Below are 20,732 nucleotides of genomic sequence, written 5' to 3' on the forward strand. Positions count from 1 at the left end.
GCCTCCGTGGTCAGAGCTAACCTGGTGTCACGGGTTATATTGATTTTCCGCGTAAACCAAGCTACTCAGCTGCTTTTCTCCACTGAATTTTCCTACTGAGCTATCCTCATTCTATTACTCTTTATATCTTTGATGAATAAATAAATATATAAATAGGTCGCCTACTCCATCTTCCCTTCGAATACCCTGGATCAGTTGGGGCTGGACCTCTGCAGGTGGCGCCCGAGACAGGCATTTCGAAGGTAAATCCCCAACCCCATTCCCCCAGTGTTCAGTTTTGGGGACAGATAGGATCCCACTTAGGGGGCTGCAGATCCCCCTGTAGAATAGACAGGGCGAGAGGAGTGGGAAGTGTTGAAGAGTTAGAGAGAAAAAACGGTTTCTAAAAAGGCTGACAAAAAAGGCCTAATCTTTAGATAGCTAAAAGCAAAATCTTTTACTATCCTTAAGTTTCTGACATGGGCAACACTGAATCAAATGAAAGACAGCTCTTTATAGGAGTAATTTTACAGTTATTAAGTAAAAGAAGAATCAAGGTTAAAAAATCTTCCATTCAATCATTTTTTACATTTGTACAAGACCACTGCCCTTGGTTTCTACAACAAGGCACTGTTAACCTCGATATCTTGAAAAAACTAGGAAAACAGCTAAGAGCTTATTGTGCTCAGCAAGGTTTGGAAAAAATCCCTACTTACACCTTTCCTCTGTGGAATATGACTAGAGATGTTTTAGATCCAGCTCATGAATTTGAAAAGGTACCTGTTAAAGAGGAAAGTAAAGTTGGAAAAGTACCTGTTAAACAAAAAAGCAAATCTGAAAAGGTACCTGTTATAAAGAAAAGTGAAAATGAAGTGGCTATACCTAGCTATCGACAGCTAAATGAATGGCTGGCCGCTATGACTGCCAATGAGCATGTAAAAGATAGGGATGAAAAGAAAGATCAGCTCTCCCCTCAATTTGAAAAAGGTTTAGAGGAAACAGCAGCTCGATGCCATTCTGATGAGGATTTTTTATTTTTTAAGCTAAAGATGCTCCTAAAAGTTTAAGAAAACATCCCTAATCAGACCATCCGCTCCTAGGAGGTTGAGGGAAACATCCCCGATCAGACAGTTCGTAAGATTTAGTTACCAAACAGTTAAAGGATCTCCGGAACAGAAGAGGAAAACTTCGGGACGCTCCCATCCCCCTATGCCTCCTCCTCCATGTCGGGGTAAAGGGCCACCGCTAGGAGTTTCCCGGAGAAGGATTTTCTCTAGTCCCAAGGATGAACTTGATCCTCACCTTGAGGCTTCTTTTCTAGTCCCCTCTGCAGTTTAGCCAGGGTAAAGAGGTTACAAAATAAATAAAAATATTCTCTAAAATTAAAAAAAAAATTAAAAATGGATTTCTCTGCATCTAAGAATAGACAAATATTTATTGACTGTGGAATATGATTAGAAATGTCCTGGACCTCCGTCACGAGGCTGTTAAATAGACTATGGGGGAGGCTATAGAGGTGGATGGTGGTGAGTCTCCATTTACTGCACAGATCATATTTTCTGCCATTGAAGAAAAAAAAAAGGAGGGAGAAAGTGGTCTACCTCCCGAGGAAGGAGAGGGCTTACAGGACGCTGTGGCCGAGAGCCCTGGCGAGCTCCCTCCCCCTCTGCCCAAACCTTTAAAAAACTTATCCACCACTTTCTGATTTAAGGCGACTGCCACCGCCTTCAATTGTGCCTCCCAGGACCCAGGAGTTCCCCACTTTGCCCCCAAAGCCTCCCAAAGTGTTGCCTAAGACTGAGGAAGATAAAAAGTTTTTTAAACAATGGAGCTTTTAGTACACAATATGCAGAGCGTGCTCCTTGGAGAAAACTCCCTCAGGGGGGTCTCACCCAGGCTAGGAGAAAAGCGAAAAGGCAAGGAGATTTAATAACAATATTAACCCCTGATGTGCCGCTTACTCCAATTCCAACCGGAGTGGCTGGCCCCCTATCTGAGGACATTGTAAGATTTGTCCTGGGGCGTAGCTCGCTTTCTTTTAAAAAAAAATTAAATAAAAAAAAAAGAAAGAAAAGAAATTTCGCTGGTGCATGTTGTAGTAGATTCTGATGATATTGAGAAATTAAAGTCTTGATCTCACTGCCTATCAAAACTGTACAAATTAATAAAGGTCAAAGAGTAACACAGCTTTTACTTTTACCTTACTATCAGACAAGGAAAAACTTGACTTCTCAATCTAAGAGCCACAAAACATTTGGATCTAGTGATCTAGCCTTTTGGGTGCAGGAAATTACAGTTCCAAGGCCTTTAAAAGATCTTTTAATTCAAGAGAATAAAACGCCAGGGCTATTAGACACAGGAACAGACGTCTCTTAACATTGCTGGGAAAGACTGGCCCAGCTCCTGGCCAACACATAATACTGAAAATGAGTTGGTGGGATTAGAGAAAGTGGTATGTGGGGTGGAGATGCTGTACAGGTGGTACATTTAACAATACTTTATATATTGTTATAAATACATAATATAAATGTATTTGCCTAATTACAGTTTGCCTAATTAGGTATGGGTATAAATAAAATATAATAAAGGTATACCTAATTCTATTTATAGATCTATACTTAATTAATTTGTATATAAATTAATATGTATACTATACACACACACACATATATATACTGTATAATTAAATATATATGGCAGTAATATAATGTGTGTGTGGCTGATATTAATTGGTATGGATTGATGTGCTGTGATGATATATGTTCTATATACTGTATAATTATAAATGTGTGACATGTATTATTACAGTATATTGGTTTGTGTTGGTTGGTATTAGCTGTGTATGTGTTGTATTGTTGTAATATATATTAATTAATATATTGATTATAAAGATTAATTCAAGTATATTGATTTATATATATTATATGTCAATAACTTTATACTTGTTGCCATATATAAATACATATATAAATGCATTTTGCATTTAGGTATATCTGTATACCTGTATACCAAAATGAGATAAGGAGGTTATACATTTATTACTTAAATTTATACAGAGACCTAAACTAAACATTAGACCTAAATTAACATATCCATAGGGAAACAGCTAGACAAATAGTGAAGTTATGTTCCAATTGTAATTAATCACTTAAACGTAAACACACAGGGGCAGACTACAATGATGAGACACTAGATGCCTGAATTACAGGCTACGACTCGGCCCCTGGTCAAGTAAAAAGGCCTCCTTACGGGAGAGTGAAAAAGGCCAGATGTGTTGCTAACTTGTGGGAGAGGGTATGCTTGTATATTTCTACAGAATGCAGATTCTCCGGTTTGGATCTCAGACAAATTCGTCATGTCACATTCCCCAAAGACCAGGTTCGCGGCGCGCGCACTCGCTCGCTCCCCCTCCCCCAGCCAGCTCTCGCCTCCGCGCCACCAGCAGCGCCTCGCACCCACCTCTCTGCACCCCGTGACCTAGAGCAAAGAAGTCTGTGCAGCGAGTGAGGGCCAGAGAGGAAAGCGCGCCCACGGAGTGCCGTCCAGACCAGCGTGGCCCCACCGGCGAGAGGGGACCACCCTGAGCCCAAGCGGTGGCGGCTAGCCCTAAACCACGAACCCTGCCCCTCCGCCCACCATAGGCGCCTTGGCCCACAGCCTGCCGCTCGCGTTCTGCCTCCTGATGCTGGGGACACTGCTCCCCCGGGCTGACGCCTACAGCTGCTCCCTGGTTCATCTTGTTTAAACCCTCAATATAATGTTTGCTCCTTTGTAATGCTACAACATCCACCTTATCTTATGATGTAACCACTTATTGAATTATGGTCTTGCTGTATTACAACAACTACAGGATTTAATGCAAACACGACGGTTTGTGGGCTTACTTATCTTGGGAACAGCAGCTTTGATAAGTGCAATCACTTCTGTTACTGTGGCAGCAATATCATTGACTCAACAAGTACATACTGCTCAATATGTTGATTCTATGTCCAAAAATGTTTCTTTAACATTGGCAACACAGGAAGCTATAGAGAGAAAATTAGAAATGAGGGTAGACGCCCTAGAGGAAGCAGTAATACATATTGGGACTGAATTGCAGGCTTTAAAGGTGAAAATGGCATTGTCTTGTCATGCTGACTATCGGTGGATATGTGGAACACCCCTGAAAGTAAATGAGACAGATTTTGAATGGGGAAAGATTAAAAACCATATTTCAGGTATCTGGAACAGCTCTGACATTGGTTGAGACGTAGGGAAACTTCACTATCAAATAGCAACCATGGAGCACTCCCGATTAGATTTTACTGCTGCTGGAACAGCAAATGATTTCTTCCATACTTTCCCTAACTACATCTCAGGAAAGAATATTCTGTCTAATGTCTTTAGCTATGCTGCGGTGGCTGCTTTAATTCTGCTTCTCATAATCATTCTTCCTTGTATTGTCAGGATTCTTCGGCAGAGTATTCAGAGGCTCGCGACTGAGCTACATCTGGCTGTTTTAAGAAATAAAAAACGGGGAGAGGCCGGGAGCCGGCGAGAGACATTCCACTCGTGACAAAGGTCATGAGGAAGGAGGCTGGGCATACACAAAGGCGGGATCGAGCCTCGGGAGTCCTCCCGGATATTCTTGAGCATCTACCCCCCAAAACCAGAGTCTGCCTACTTTATTGCTTTGTGCTCTCCCCTCTGACTTTACTGGGGGCTGTCCCCCACCACCATCTCACTCTCTCTGTCAAAGAGCTAACTTACAGCTCCAATTAATAAAGTTCCTGGGCAATTAGGAGTGTTTAAATCCAAACACGTCAGATGGCTCTCTAACTCGCCTGACAAGTTTACCCGGTCTCCTACAGCAATGCATACAATTGTTTACAGTCTCCGAGCCTCCAGAGGCACGGGAAGCTTAAGATATTCAAATAGCTTAGAGCCTCTCAGAGAGTTAGAAACTGTCAGAATAAAACTAGTAAAAGATTTCATTGATGAACCAATGCTTGTTGCCAACTTTCCACATCCCCTGAATTGTATCCTTGAATGTGTATTAATTAATATAGTTGGTATGTAGAAGAAATAAGTAGTGGCCTTGGTGTTACTAACTTTAGACCCTTAAGGTAATAAATTATTTCCTTTGTTGTAAGCCCATTACACATCTGCCCTATAGGAATGCAATTTTATCTTCGAAAGATGGGGCCAAACCTTAAAATAATTACTCTTAGAGAAAATAAGTCTTACGGTTGATAAGTCTTTGTCAAGAGTCATAAAATGTTAATAGGTCTTCTGGCTAGAAGATGATGTAAATCACCTAAACCATTTGTATACGATACATTTGCAGGACAGAAACTCTGGTTTTTGATAAGGATCAAAGGCTGCTGTCTTTGCATCCCCATTATCCTCTATGTGTAACTTAGGGTATAAAAACCCCTGTTGAAAATAAAGCTACGGGCCTTGATTGCCAACTCTTAGTCTCCTAATGTCATTCTTCCCCTCAATTTTCAGATGAGTGTCCATCTGGAGCGCGGATATCCTCTGCGACCATTTATTTGCCTGGGCTTCGAAGACCACTTGAGAAGGTGTCTAAGGTGGGGCACTTTTCGCTATTCGAGAGGGAGCCTGCGGCCTCCGTGGTCAGAGCTAACCTGGTGTCACGGGTTATACTGATTTTCCGCATAAACCAAGCTACTCAGCTTCTTTTCTCCACTAAATTTTCCTACTGAGCTATCCTCATTCTATTACTCTTTATATCTTCGATAAATAAATCAATAGGTCGCCTACTCTGTCTCCCCTTCGAAAACCCTGGACCAGCCGAGGCTGGACCTTGTCAGAAGAGGGCCTCATCTCGATTTGAAGCAGGAACCTCAGGGTTGCTCTCCATTTCTGACTCTGAACACAGAGTCCCTACAGAGTTAGGACAGGAGAGTCAGGCCTCGTCTTGTGTGGAGGAATGGAACTCCACTGGACTCTCGAGTTGTTCACCGGATAACAGGCCACTTGTCGAGCTGTGTGTGGAACCTGCGGTTTTATCCGGACGATGCATGGGGGTGTCAGTTACCCTTCGTTTTTTGCCTTCATACACAGGGTTGCCTTCGAAGAGGTATCCAGCCTTCAGATTCTTATCAAGAGCAGACCAGGAAATCAGTGTCTTTCGGCATGTGGCACCACCCACAAGCCTACGTCTCGAATTTCTTCTTGAGACGGACCTCAGCCTGAGGTGCACCAGGAAGGTTGGTAACCCTTTCAGACAAAGCAAGTGAATCGACCCTCTTGTCCCGATCAGGAGAGGAGAAGGGGCTCAGATGAAGTGGTGCCGGGAACCTCGATGTTCCCCTCGAGTAAAACTGGGATGTCGGGGAACTTTTGGAGTCACATCAAAGGTGCTAAGTACCGTTTCAAACTTCAAGACGGAACGTGAGACTTCTCTTGAGACGCTGTAGCTGGCAAGGGCCTCATCTTGTGGTGACAGGTTAACCACGTCGTTTTTCTCGAGTTGTGGCGGGATTCTCGAGTTAGGTCAGGAAATTCAGGCTTCCTCTTGTGTTGGCCCAGGGAAGTCCAGTCTTCCATTCGAGTTGCGAGGGAGAGCTAGGGATTGCGCTTGAGTTACTGCAGGGCAAAAGAGACCTTATCTAGGCTTGTGTCCAGGACATAATGTTCGTCTCCAGGGGGGACAGGGATCTCGGGGTTGCTTTCCTGATGCACCCGGGGAGTCAGTCCTTGTCTCGAGGGGAAGCGAAGGACTCCGCTCTCCTCTCGAGTTGCGACGGGTATCTCTTGGAGCCCACTGAGTGGCCTAAAGGGAGTCAAGCCTCCTGTGGAGTTTGGAGAGAGGACTCGTGATTGCTCTCCAGGCCATGCAGGAAAAGAAGGCCATCATCTCGCGATGAAGGGGGCGTCTCGTGGGTTTTCTCGAGCTGCAGCGCCAGTGTGGGGTTTCTCATGAGGTACTACGGGGAGCTCAGGGAGCCTCTCATGTGGTGCCGGGGAAGTCAGGTCTCCATGCGCATTGTGAGGGGGAGCGCGTCATTGCTCTAGAGTCATGGAAGGTGTATCGGGCCTCAAGAACCGTTAAAGAAGGACTTTCAAGGTGTTTCTTGGGTCACGGCAGTAAACCCTGGGTTCCCTCGACTAGTGCCGGTGGCCTCAGGGAGCTTCTCAGTGTGCCTCTGAGAAGTCAAGGATACCCTGGAGTTGGGAGGGCCCTCTCGGGACTCCACTGGGTTTGGTGCAATAGAAGAGGGCCTCATCTCGAGTGGAGGCAGGAACCTCAGGGTTCGTCTCCATTTCTGACTCTGATCGCAGGGTCCCTGCAGAGTTGGGACAGGAGAGTCAGGCCTCGTCTTGTAAGGAGGAATGGAACTCCGCTTGCCTCTCGAGTTATTCACGGGGTGACAGGCAACTTGTCGAACTGTGTTTGGAATCTGCGGGTTTTTCCGGACGATGCACGAGGGTGTCAGTGCCCCTTCGTGTTGTGCCTTCTTCCACAGGGTTGCCTTTCAAGAGGTGTCCGGGCATCGGGTTCTTATCAAGAGTGGACCAGGGAATCGGGGTCTTTCAGCATGTGTTACCACCCATGAAGCTACGTCTCAAATATTCTCGTTAGACCGGCCTCATCCTGAGGTGCGCTGGGAAGGTTGGGAACCCCTTCCAGACAAAGCACGGGAGTCGACCCTCCAGTCGCAATCAGGAGGGGAGAAGTGGCTCAGATGAAGTCGTACCGGGAACCTCGGTGTTCCCCTCGAGAGAGACCAGGGTGTCGGGGAACTTTTGGAATCGCATCAAGGGTGCCAAGTTTTCACACTTGAAGTGTGAAAACACTTCAAGAAGAAACCTGGGACTTCTCTTTAGACGCTGTAGCGGGCAAGGGCCTCATCTTGCGATGACAGGGTAACCATGTGGTTTTTCTCGAGTTTCGGCGGGATTCTCGAGTTACGATGGGGAATTCAGGCTTCCTCTTGTGTTGGCCCAGGGAAGTCCAATCTTCCATTGGAGTTGCGAGAGAGAGCTAGGGATTGCTCTCGAGTCACTTCAGGGCAAAAGAGACCTCATCTAAGCTTGTGTCCAGGACCTAAAGTTCCTCTCCAGGGGCGACAGAGATCTCGGGGTTGCATTTTAGACGCACCCGAGGAGTCAGACCTCATCTCGAGAGGAAGGAAAGGACTCTGCTCTGCTCTCGAGTCCCGACGGGTATTTCTTGGAGACCACTGAGTGGCCTAAAGGGAGTCAAGCCTCCTGTGGATTTTTTTTTTAATTTTATTTTATTTTTAAACTTTACATAATTGTATTAGTTTTTCCAAATATCAAAATGAATCCGCCTCAGGTATACATGTGCTCCCCATCCTGAACCCTCCTCCCTCCTCCCCCCCATAGCATCCCTCTGGGTCGTCCCAGTGCACTAGCCCCAAGCATCCAGTGTCATGCATCAAACCTGGACTGGCAACTCTTTTCATACATGATATTTTACATGTTTCAATGCCATTCTCCCAAATCTTCCCACCTTCTCCCTCTCCCACAGAGTCCATAAGACTCTTCTATACATCAGTGTCTCTTTTGCTGTCTCGTACTCAGGGTTATTGTTACCGTCTTTCAAAGTTCCATATATATGCGTTAGTATACTGTATTGGTGTTTTTCTTTCTGGCTTACTTCACTCTGTATAATAGGCTCCAGTTTCATCCACCTCATTAGAACTGATTCATTCTATTCTTTTTAATGGCGGAGTAATACTCCATTGTGTATATGTACCACAGCTTTCTTATCCATTCATCTGCTGATGGACATCTAGGTTGCTTCCATGTCCTGGCTATTAGAAACAGTGCTGCGATGAACATTGGGGTACACGTGTCTCTTTCCCTTCTGGTTTCCTCAGTGTGTATGCCCAGCAGTGGGATTGCTGGATCATAAGGCAGTTCTATTTCCAGTTGTTTAAGGAATCTCCACACTGTTCTCCATAGTGGCTGTACTAGTTTGCATTCCCACCAACAGTGTAAGAGGGTTCCCTTTTCTCCACACCCTCTCCAGCATTTATTATTTGTAGACTTTTGGATTGCAGCCATTCTGACTGGCGTGAAATGGTACCTCATAGTGGTTTTGATTTGCATTTCTATGATAATGAGTGATTTTGAGCATCTTTTCATGTGTTTGTTAGCCATCTGTATGTCTTCTTTGGAGAAATGTCTATTTAGTTCTTTGGCCCATTTTTTGATTGGGTCATCTATTTTTCTGGAGTTGAGCTGTAGGTGTTGCTTGTATATTTTTGAGATTAGTTGTTTGTCAGTTGCTTCATTTCCTATTATTTTCTCCCATTCTGAAGGCTGTCTTTTCACCTTGCTAATAGTTTGCTTTGATGTGCAGAAGCTTTTAAGGTTAATTAGGTCCCATTTGTTTATTTTTGTTTTTATTTCCAATATTCTGGGAGGTGGGTCATAGAGGATCCTGCTGTGATGTATTTCAGAGAGTGTTTTGCCTATGTTCTCCTCTAGGAGTTTTATAGTTTCTGGTCTTACGTTTAGATCTTTAATCCATTTTGAGTTTATTTTTGTGTATTGTGTTAGAAAGTGTTCTAGTTTCATTCTTTTACAAGTGGTTGACCAGATTTCCCAGCACCACTTGTTAAAGAGATTGTCTTTAATCCATTGTATATTTTTGCCTCCTTTGTCAAAGATAAGGTGTCCATATGTGTGTGGATTTTTCTCTGGGCTTTCTATTTCGTTCCACTAATCTATATTTCTGTCTTTGTGCCAGTACCATACTGTCTTGATAACTGTGGCTTTGTAGCGGAGCCTGAAATCAGGTAGGTTGATTCCTCCAGTTCCATTCTTCTTTCTCAAGATCGCTTTGGCTATTCGAGGTTTTTTGTATTTCCATACAAATTGTGAAATTATTTGTTCTAGCTCTGTGAAGAATACTGTTGGTAGCTTGATAGGGATTGCATTGAATCTATAAATTGCCTTGGGTAGTATACTCATTTTCACTATATTGATTCTTCCAATCCATGAACATGGTATATTTCTCCACCTATTAGTGTCCTCTTTGATTTCTTTCACCAGTGTTTTATAGTTTTCTATATATAGGTCTTTAGTTTCTTTAGGTAGGTATATTCCTAAGTATTTTATTCTTTCCGTTGCAATGGTGAATGAAATTGTTTCCTTAATTTCTCTTTCTGTTTTCTCATTATTAGTGTATAGGAATTCAAGGGATTTCTGTGTGTTGATTTTATATCCTGCAACTTTACTATAGTCATTGACTAGTTCTAGTGATTTTCTGGTGGAGTCTTTAGGGTTTTCTATGTAGAGGATCATGTCATCTGCAAACAGTGAGAGTTTTACTTCTTCTTTTCCAATTTGGATTCCTTTTGTTTCTTTTTCTGCTCTGATTGCTGTGGCCAAAACTTCCAAAGCTATGTTGAATAGTAATGGTGAAAGTGGGCACCCTTGTCTAGTTCCTGACTTTAGAGGAAATGCTTTCAATTTTTCACCATTGAGGATAATGTTTGCTGTGGGTTTGTCATATATAGCTTTTATTATGTTGAGGTATGTTCCTTCTATTCCTGCTTTCTGGAGAGTTTTTATCATAAATGGATGTTGAATTTTGTCAAAGGCTTTCTCTGCATCTATTGAGAAAATCATATGGTTTTTATTTTTCAATTTGTTAAGGTGGTGTATTACATTGATTGATTTGCGGATATTGAAGAATCCTTGCATCCCTGGGATAAAGCCCACTTGGTCATGGTGTATGATCTTTTTAATGTGTTGTTGGATTCTGATTGCTAGAATTTTGTTAAGGATTTTTGCATCTATGTCATCAGTGATATTGGCCTGTAGTTTTCTTTTTTTGTGGGATCTTTGTCAGGTTTTGGTATTAGGCTGATGGTGGCCTCATAGAATGAGTTTGGAAGTTTACCTTCCTCTGCAATTTTCTGGAAGAGTTTGAGCAGGATAGGTGTTAGCTCTTCTCTAAATTTTTCGTAGAATTCAGCTGTGAAGCCGTCTGGACCTGGGCTTTTGTTGGCTGGAAGATTTTTGGTTACAGTTTCAATTTCCGTGCTTGTGATGGGTCTGTTAAGATTTTCTAGTTCTTCCCTGGTCCAGTTTTGGAAAGTTGTACTTTTCTAAGAATTTGTCCATTTCTTCCACGTTGTCCATTTTATTGGCATATAATTGTTGATAGTAGTCTCTTATGATCCTTTGTATTTCTGTGTTTTCTGTTGTGATCTCTCCATTTTCATTTCTAATTTTATTGATTTGATTTTTCTCCCTTTGTTTCTTGATGAGTCTGGCTAATGGTTTGTCAATTTTATTTATCGTTTCAAAGAACCAGCTTTTGGTTTTGTTGATTTTTGCTATGGTCTCTTTTGTTTCTTTTGCATTTATTTCTGCTCTAATTTTTAAGATTTCTTTCCTTCTACTAACCCTGGGGTTCTTCATTTCTTACTTTTCTAGTTGCTTTAGGTGTAGGTTTAGTTTATTTATTTGACTTTTTTCTTGTTTCTTGAGGTGTGCCTGTATTGCTATGAACTTTCCCCTTAGGACTGCTTTTACCGTGTCCCACAAGTTTTGGGTTGTTGTGTTTTCATTTTCATCCGTTTCTATGCAAATTTTGATTTCTTTTTTGATTTCTTCTGTGATTTGTTGGTTATTCAGCAGCGTGTTGTTCAGCCTCCATATGTTGGAATTTTTAATAGTTTTTCTCCTGTAATTGAGATCTAATCTTACTGCATTGTGGTCAGAAAAGATGCTTGGAATGATTTCTATTTTTTTGAATTTACCAATGCTAGCTTTATGGCCCAGGATGTGATCTATCCTGGAGAAGGTTCCATGTGCACTTTAGAAAAAGTTGAAATTCATTGTTTTGGGATGAATTGTCCTATAGATATCAATTAGGTCTAACTGGTCTATTGTATCATTTAAAGTTTGTGTTTCCTTGTTAAATTTCTGTTTAGTTGATCTATCCATAGGTGTGAGTGGGGTATTAAAATCTCCAACTATTATTGTGTTAGTGTTAATTTCTCCTTTCATACTTGTTAGCATTTGTCTTACATACTGTGGTGCTCCCACGTTGGGTGCATATATATTTATAATTGTTATATCTTCTTCTTGGATTGATCCTTTGATCATTATGTAGTGACCTTCTTTGTCTCTTTTCACAGCCTTTGTTTTAAAGTCTATTTTATCTGATATGAGTATCACTACTCCTGCTTTCTTTTGGTCCCTATTTGCATGGAAAATCTTTTTCCAGCCCTTCACTTTCAGTCTGTATGTATCCCCTGTTTTGAGGTGGGTCTCTTGTAGACAACATATGTAGGGGTCTTGTTTTTGTATCCATTCAGCCAGTCTTTGTCTTTTGGTTGGAGCATTCAACCCATTTACGTTTAAGGTAATTACTGATAAGTATGATCCCATTGCCATTTACTTTATTGTTTGGGGTTTGAATTTATACACCGTTTTTGTGTTTCCTGTTTAGTATTTGTTGGAGAGCTGGTTTGGTGGTGCAGAATTCTCTCAGCTTTTGCTTGTCTGAAAAGCTTTTGATTTCTCATTCATACTTGAATGAGATCCTTGCTGGGTACAATAATCTGGGCTGTAGGTTATTTTCTTTCATCATTTTAAGTATGTCTTGCCATTCCCTCCTTGCTTGAAGAGTTTCTATTGAAAGATCAGCTGTTATCCTTATGGCAATTCCCTTGTGTGTTATTTGTTGTTTTTCCCTTGCTGCTTTTCATATTTGTTCTTTGTGTTTGATTTTTGTTAATGTGATTAATATGTGTCTTGGGGGGTTTCGCCTTGGCTTTATCCTGTTTGGGACTCTCTGGGTTTCTTGGACTTGAGTGAGTATTTCCTTCCCCATTTTAGGGAAGTTTTCAACTATTATCTCCTCAAGTATTTTCTCACGGTCTTTCTTTTTGTCTTCTTCTTCTGGGACCCCTATGATTCGAATGTTGTAGCGTTTAATATTGTCCTGGAGGTCTCTGAGATTGTGCTCATTTCTTTTAATTCGTTTTTCATGTATCCTCTCTGATTCATTTATTTCTACCATTCTATCTTCGAATTCACTAATCCTATCTTCTGCCTCTGTTATTCTACTATTTGTTGCCTCCAGAGTGTTTTTAATTTCATTTATTGCATTATTCATTATATATTGACTCTTTTTTTATTTCTTCTAGGTCCTTGTTAAACCTTTCTTGCATCTTCTCAATCCTTGTCTCCAGGCTATTTATCTGTGATTCCATTTTAATTTCAAGATTTTAGATCCATTTCACTCTCCTTACTCGGAATTCTTTATCAGGTAGATTCCCTATCTCTTCCTCTTTTGTTTGGTTTGGTGGGCATTTATCCTGTTCCTTTATCTGCTGGGTATTCCTCTGTCTCATCTTGTTTAAATTGCTGAGTTTGGGGTGTCCTTTCTGTATTCTGGCAGTTTGTGGAGTTCTTTACTGTGGCATTTCCTCGCTGTGTGTGGGTTTGTACAGGTGTCTTGTCAAGGTTTCCTGGTTAGGGAAGCTTGTGTCCGTGTTCTGGTGGGTGGAGCTGTATTTCTTCTCTCTGGAGTGCAATGAAGTGTCCAGTAATGAGTTATGAGATGTCTGTGGTTTTAGGGTGACTTTGGGCAGCCTGTATCTTGAAGCTCAGGGCTGCGTTCCTTTGTTGCTGGAGAATTTGCTTGGTATGTCTTGCCCTGGAACTTGTTGGCCCTTGTGTGGTGCTTGATTTCAGTGTCGGTATGGAGGCATTTGATGAGCTCCTGTCAATTAATGTTCCTTGGAGTCAGGAGTTCCCTGGAGTCAGGGTTTGGACTTAAGCCTCCTGCTTCCAGTTATCTGTCTTACTTTTACAGTAGTTTCAAAACTTCTCCTTCTATACAGCACCATTGATAAAACATCTACGTTAAAGAAGAAAAGTTTCTCTACTGTGAGGGCCACTCAGAAAGGTTCACAGCATTACATGGAGAAGAGAAGAGGGAGGAGGGAGTTAGAGGTGACCCAAATGAGATCAGGTGGAATCAATAGTGGAGAGAGTGGGCTGGCCAGTAGTCACTTCCTTATGTGCACTCCACAACCGGACCGCTCAGAGATGTTCACAGAGTTATACAGAGATGAGAAGAAGGAGGAAGGAGACAGAGGTGGCCAGAAGGATAAAAGGGGGGAATGAAAAGAAGGGAGACAGATCCAGCCAGTAATCAGTTCCCTAAGTGTTCTCCACCGTCTGGAATACACAGAAATTCACAGAGTTGGGTAGAGTAGAGAGGGGTTAGGGAGGAGACACAGGCGACCTGGTGGAGAAAAAGGAGAGTCCAAAGGGAGAGAGAGCAGTCAAGCCAGTAATCTCGCTCCCTAGTGAAAAATGGGTACTGAAGATTGGGTTCTTAAAGGTACAAAATTGGTAACAAATACATAAAAGCAAAAATTAAAAATCTAGAGTAGAGTTTGGAATTTCAAAAATACGATGTTAAAGAAAAGAAGAAGGAAAAGAAAGAGAGAAAAAACGAACAAAGAAAAACAAACAAGGTCGCAAAAATTATCAAGAAAATACAGGTACAAAATTGATAACTAATACCAAAAAGCAAAAATTAAAAATCTAGAGTAGAGTTTGGAATTTCAAAAATACAATGTTTAAAAAAAGGAAGAAGAAAACTAAAGAGAAAACGAACAAACAAAAACAAGCAATGTCGCAAAAATTATAAAGAAACTACAGGTACAAAATTGATATCAAATATCAAAAAGCATAAATTAAAAATCTAGAGTACAGTTTGGAATTTCAAAAATACAATGTTAAAGAAAAGAAGAAAAAAAACAAAACAAAAAAACAAGGTCAAAAAATTATGATATATATATATATATATATATATATATATATATATATATATATATGAAGTTTGCTGAAGAAGAAAAAAATAGGGTCTTTTTTTTTGCAAAGTAATAGGTTATAAAAGTGAAAATTAAATGAACAATAGAGAACTTAAAATTAAAAAAATTTAAAAAAAGTAAGAATGATCATAAAAATATATCTAGGACTTTCTCTGGTTTTGTTGTGAGTATCGTGGGTTCGGTTCATTTTTGGCTAGTTCCTTGGTCCGACTTATATTTCTCAAGATCTATAGGCGCCTTCCTATGTAGTCCTAGTAACCACAGGGTTTTAATCTATTGCCTGTAGCTTCCAAGGCGTTTCCCTCTGTTATAGCTTCTTTTGTTTGCTGGTCTCTTCAGTGTCTGGTTTACGCCCTGACACAAAGGGGACGGTGGAGGACACTTTTTTTTTTTTAGGCTCACTTGTTCAGTTGCGCTGTGGGGAGGGAGGGAGGGAGTGATGCTGCAAACAAATAACACTGGCGTGCGCTCGCAGTGCCTCAGCCACACTGGGTCTGCCCCCGCTCACGGCACGTGTAGCCTCCCTGCCCACACTGCTCGGGCTCTAGGTTGTTCCACCGGGAACAATCCGAAGCTGGCCCTGGGCTGCATGCACCTCCCAGGTCCAAGCCGCTCAGGTTCAGGCACTCGGGTAGTCCTCAGAGGCACAGACTCGGTTGGGCTTGCGTTTTGTGCTCTTCCCAGGTCCGAGCAGCTCAGGTGATGAGGTGTTTGGCGAGCGCCAATGTTGTGACTTATCGCCTCCCCGCCACTCGGTTATCTGGGTGTAAAACAGGCGCACCTTCTCAGGCAGATGTTGACCGTCCAGATCCCCAAGAAGTTTTAGTTAGCAAAGAAGGCTGCTTACAGTTTTATAGATAATGTCTCTCTGGGGCTGCGATTGCCCCCTTCTGGCTCTGGCTGCCTGTCACCGGAGGGGGAAGGTCTGCAGCCGGCTATCTCTGTTCAGTCCTTTGTTCCGTGCGCAGGCCTGGCGGTGTCTTAGGTTAGGGCTGGCTTTTTGCGTGGTAGATATCCCAGAGTCTGGTTCGCTAGCCCAAGTTATTTCGTTCAGATAGCGCTCAGGGTATTCAGGCCAGATTCTTACTCTAAGCGATGCAGCCCGCGCCGCGCCTCCCTGCCCAGCCCCTGCTTGCTAATGGTGTGAGCAGGCGTCTGCACTGCTTTGCGGCTGGGGGAGTTACCGTAGGGCTTGCAATCTGCGAGTTTTAATTGTTTATTTATTTTTATCCCCCTTATGTTGCCCTTTGTGCTTCCAAAGCTTGGCAAAGATTTGGCAGTGAAAAGCTTTCCTGGTGTTTGGAAACTTTTCTCTTTTTAAGACTATCTTCCCGGGACAGAAATCCCTCCCTCCCTCTTTTGTCTCTTTTTTTGTCTTTTATACTTTTTCCTACCTACTTTCCAAGAGTTGGGTTCTTTTCTGGGTGCCTGATGTCCTCTGGCAGCATTCATAAGTTGTATTGTGGAATTTACTCGACGTTTAAATGCTCTTTTGATGAAATTGTTTGGGGGGGAAAGAGTTCTCCCCGTCCTACTCCTCAGCAATCTTGGCTCCTCTCTTGTGGAGTTTGGAGAGAGCATGCGGGATTGCTCTCCAGGCCATGCAGGAAAAGAAGGCCCTCATCTCGCGATGTCGGGGGAGTCTCGTGGTTTTTCTGGAGCTGCGGTGCCAGTGTGGGGTTTCTCACAAGGTACGACCGGGAGCTCAGGGAGCCTCTCGTGTGGTGTCAGGGAAGTCAAGTCTCCATACGAGTGGCGAGGGGGCGCACGTCATTGCTCTCGAGTCATGGTAGTGGAATCAGGGCTCAACGCAATGAAAAAGGACGCTCGAGGTCTTTCTCGGGTTGCGGCAGGAAACCCTGGGTTCCCTCGACTTGTGCCTGTGACCTCAGGTAGCTTCTCAGGGTGCCTCTGAGAAGTCAGGGATACTATGGAGCTGGGAGAGGCCTCTCGGGACTCCACTGGGTTTGCTGCAATGGAAGAGGGCCTAATCTCGAGATCAGGAAGGAACCTCAGGGTTCCTCTCCATTTCTGACTCAGATTGCAGGGTCCCTGCAGAGTTGGGACAGGAGAGTCAGGCCTCGTCTTGTGTGGAGGAATGGAACTCCGCTTGCCTCTCGAGTTGTTCAAGGAGTGACAGGCCACTTGTCGAGCTGTGTGTGGAACCTGCGGTTTTTTCCAGACAATCCACGGGGGTGTCAGTGCCCCTTCGTGATGTGCTTTCATCCACAGGGTTGCCTTCGAAGTGGTGTGCGGGCATCGGGTTCTTATTAAGAGCGGACCAGGAAATCGGGGTCTTTTAGAATGCGGCACCACACACGAGGCTACGTCTCGAATTTCCTCGTGAGACGGGCCTCATGCTGAGGTGCCCCTGGAAGGTCGGGAAAGCCTTCCAGACAAAGCAGGTTAATTGACCGTACTGTCGCGATCAGGAGGGGAGAAGGGGCTCAGATGAAGTGGTGCCGGGAACCTCGGTGTTCCCCTTGAGTGAGACCGGTATGTCAGGGAACTTTTGGGGTCTCACGAAGCTTGCCAAATACTGTTTCAAACTTCAAGATGAAACGTGGGACTTCTCTTGAGACGCTGTGGCGGGCAAGGGCCTCATCTTGTGATGAAGGGGAAACCACGTGGTTTTTTTTCGAGTTGCGATGGGATTGTTGACTTACGACGGGGAATTCAGGTTTCCTCTTCTGTTGGCCCAGGGAAGTCCATTCTTCCATTCGAGTTGCCAGGGAGAGCTGGGTGGGAATTGCTCTCGAGTCACGGCAGGTCAAAATAGACCTCATCTAGGCTTGTGTCCAGGACCTAATGTTCCTCTCCAGGGGCGATAGGGATCACGGGGACGCATTCCAGACTCACCCAGTGAGTCAGGCCTCGGCTCGAGGGGAAGCAAAGGATTCTGATATCCTCCTGGGTCGCGATAGGTATTTCTTGGAGCCCACTGAGTGGCCTCCAGGGAGTCAAGCCTCCTGTGGAGTTGGAGAGAGGACTCGGGATTGCTCTCCAGGCCATACAGGAAAGAAGGCCCTCAGCTCGCCATGACGGGGGCGTCTTGTGGGTTTTCTCGAGTTGGAGCGCAAGTATGAGTTTTCTCACGAGGTACGACGGGGAGCTCAGGGAGCCTCTCGTGTGGCGCCAGGAAAGTCAGGTGTCTATGCGTGTGATGAGGAGGAGCCCATAAATGCTCTCGAGTCATGGTAGGGAAATCGGGACTCAAGACGCGTTGAAGAAGGAGTCTCGAGGTCTTTCTCAGGTTGTGGCAGGAAACCCTGGGTTCCCTCGACTTGTACCGGTGACCTCAGGGAGCTTCTCAGGGTGCCTCTGAGAAGTCAGGCATACTGTGGACTTGGGAGGCGCTCTCGGAACTCCACTGGGTTTGGTGCAATGGCAAAGGTTCTCATCTCGAGTTGAGGCAGGAACCTAAGGGTTCCTCTCCATTTAAAACTCCGACCACAGGGTCCCTGAAGAGTTGGGACAGGAGAGTCAGGCCTCGTCTTGTGTGGAGGAATGGAACTCCACTTGCCTCTCGAGTTGTTCACAGGATAACAGACCATTTGTCGAGCTGTGAGTGGAACCTTCGGTTTTTTCCATAAGATGCATGAGGGGGTCAGTGCCCCTTCGTGTTGTGCCTTCATCCACAGGGTTGCCTTCAAAGAGGTGTCCGGACATCGGGTTCTTATCAATAGCAGAGCAGGAAATCGGGGTCTTTCAGAACGTGGCACCATCCATGAGGCTACGTCTCAAATTTCTTCATTAGACTGGTGTCATCCTGAGGTGCGCCATGAAGATCGGGAACCCCTTCCAGACAAAGCAGGGGAATCGACCATCTTGTCACGATCAGGAGGAGTGAAAGGGCTCAGTTGAAGTCGTGCCGGGAACCTCGGTGTTCCCCTCGAGTGGGACCGGTGTGTCGGGAAACTTTTGGGGTCACTTCAAGGGTGCCAAGTACCGTTTTGCACTTCAATACGGACTTGGGGCTTCTCTTGACACGCTGTAGAGGGCAAGGGCCTCATCTTGGGATGACGGGGGAATCACGTGGTTTTTCTCAAGGTGCAGCGGGATTCTCGAGTTACGACGGGGAATTCAGGCTTCCTCTTGTGTTGGCCCAGGGAAGTCCAATCTTCCATTCGAGTTTCGAGGGAGAGCTGGGGTTTGCTCTTGAGTCACTGCAGGGCAAAAGAGACCTCATCTAGGCTTGTGTCCAGGACCTAATATTCCTCTCCAGGGCCGACAGCGATCTCGGGGTTGCATTCCAGACGCATCCTGGGAGTCAGAGCTCGACTCGAGGGGAAGCAAAGGACCCCGCTCTCCTCTTGAGTCACCACAGGTGTCTCTTGGAGCCCACTGAGTGGCCTAAAGGGAGTCAAGCCCCCTGTGGAGTTTGGAGAGAGGACTCAGGATTGCTCTCCAGGCCATGCAGGAAAAGAAGACCCTCATCTCGCGATGACAGGGGCGTCTTGTTGGTTTTCTCGAGCTGCGGTGCCAGTGTGCGGTTTCTGACGAGGTGCGACGGGAAGCTCAGGGAGCCTTTCGTGTGGCACCAGGGAATTCAGGTCTCCATGCGCATGGCAAGGGGGAGCGCGTCATTGCTCTCGAGATATGATACGGGAATCGGGCCTCAAGACACGTTAAAGCAGGACTCTCAAGGTCTTTCTCGGGTTGCGGCAGGAAACCCTGGGTTCCGTCGACTTCTGCCGGTGACCTTAGGGAGCTTCTCAGGGTGCCTCTGAGAAGTCAGGCATACTGTGGATTTGGGACGGGCCTCTCGGGACTCCACTGGTTTTGTGGCAATGGAAAAGGGCCTCATCTTGAGTGGAGGCAGGAACCTCAGGCTTCCTCTCCATTTCTGACTCGGTGCGCTAGGTCCCTAGAGTTGTGACAGGAGAGTCAGGCATCGTCTTGTGTGGAGGAATGGAACTCCGCTTGCTTCTCGAGTTGTTCACGAGGTGACAGACCACTTGTGGAGCTGTGTGAGGAACCTGCGGGTTTTTCCGGAAGATGCACGGGGTGTCAGTGCCCCTACGTGTTGTGCCTTCATCCACAGGCTTGCCTTCGAAGAGGTGTCCAGGAGTCTGGTTTTGATCAAAAGTGGACCATGGAATCGGGGTCTTTCGGCATGTAGTATGGCCCTCGAGGCTACCTCTCGAATTTCCTCGTGAGACCGGCCTCATCCTGAGGTGTGCCGGGAAGGTCGGGAATCCCTTCGAGACAAAGCAGTGGAATCGACCCTCCTATCGCGATCAGGAGAGGAGAAAGGCCTCAGATGAAGTGGTGCCGGAAACTTCAGTGTCCCCTCTAGTGAGATCGGTATATAGGGGAACTTTTGGGGTCGCATCAAGGGTGCCAAGTACTGTTTTGCACTTCAAGACGGAATGTGAGACTTCTCTTGAGACGCTGTAGGGGGCAAGGGCCTCATCTTGCAATACGGGGAACCGCGTGATTTTTCTCGAGTTGCGGCGGGTTTCTCAAATTACAACTGGAAATTCAGGCTTCCTCTTGTGTTGGCTCAGAAAGGCCAATCTTCCATTCGAGTTGCAAGGGAAAGCTAGGGGTTGCGCTTGAGTCACTGCAGGGCCAAAGAGACCTCATCTAGGCTTTTGTCCAGGACCTAAGGTTCCTCTCCAGGGGCGACAGGGATCCAGGGTTGCATTCCAGACTCACCCTCGTAGTCAGGCCTCAACTCGAGGGGAAGCAAAGGACACCGCTCTCCTCCTGAGTATCGACGGGTATCTCTTGGAGCCCACTGAGTGACCTAAAGGGAGTCAAGCCTCCTTTGGAGTTTGGAGAGAGGATTCGGGATTGCTCTTCAGGTCATGCAGGAAAGGCCCTCATTTCACCATGACAGGGGGGTCTCGTGGGTTTTCTCGAGCTGCGGCGCCAGTGTGGGGTTTCTCACGAGGTACG

The sequence above is a fragment of the Bubalus kerabau genome, unplaced genomic scaffold (assembly GCF_029407905.1).
Source record: "Bubalus kerabau isolate K-KA32 ecotype Philippines breed swamp buffalo unplaced genomic scaffold, PCC_UOA_SB_1v2 scaffold_36, whole genome shotgun sequence".
Lineage (NCBI taxonomy): Eukaryota > Metazoa > Chordata > Mammalia > Artiodactyla > Bovidae > Bubalus > Bubalus kerabau.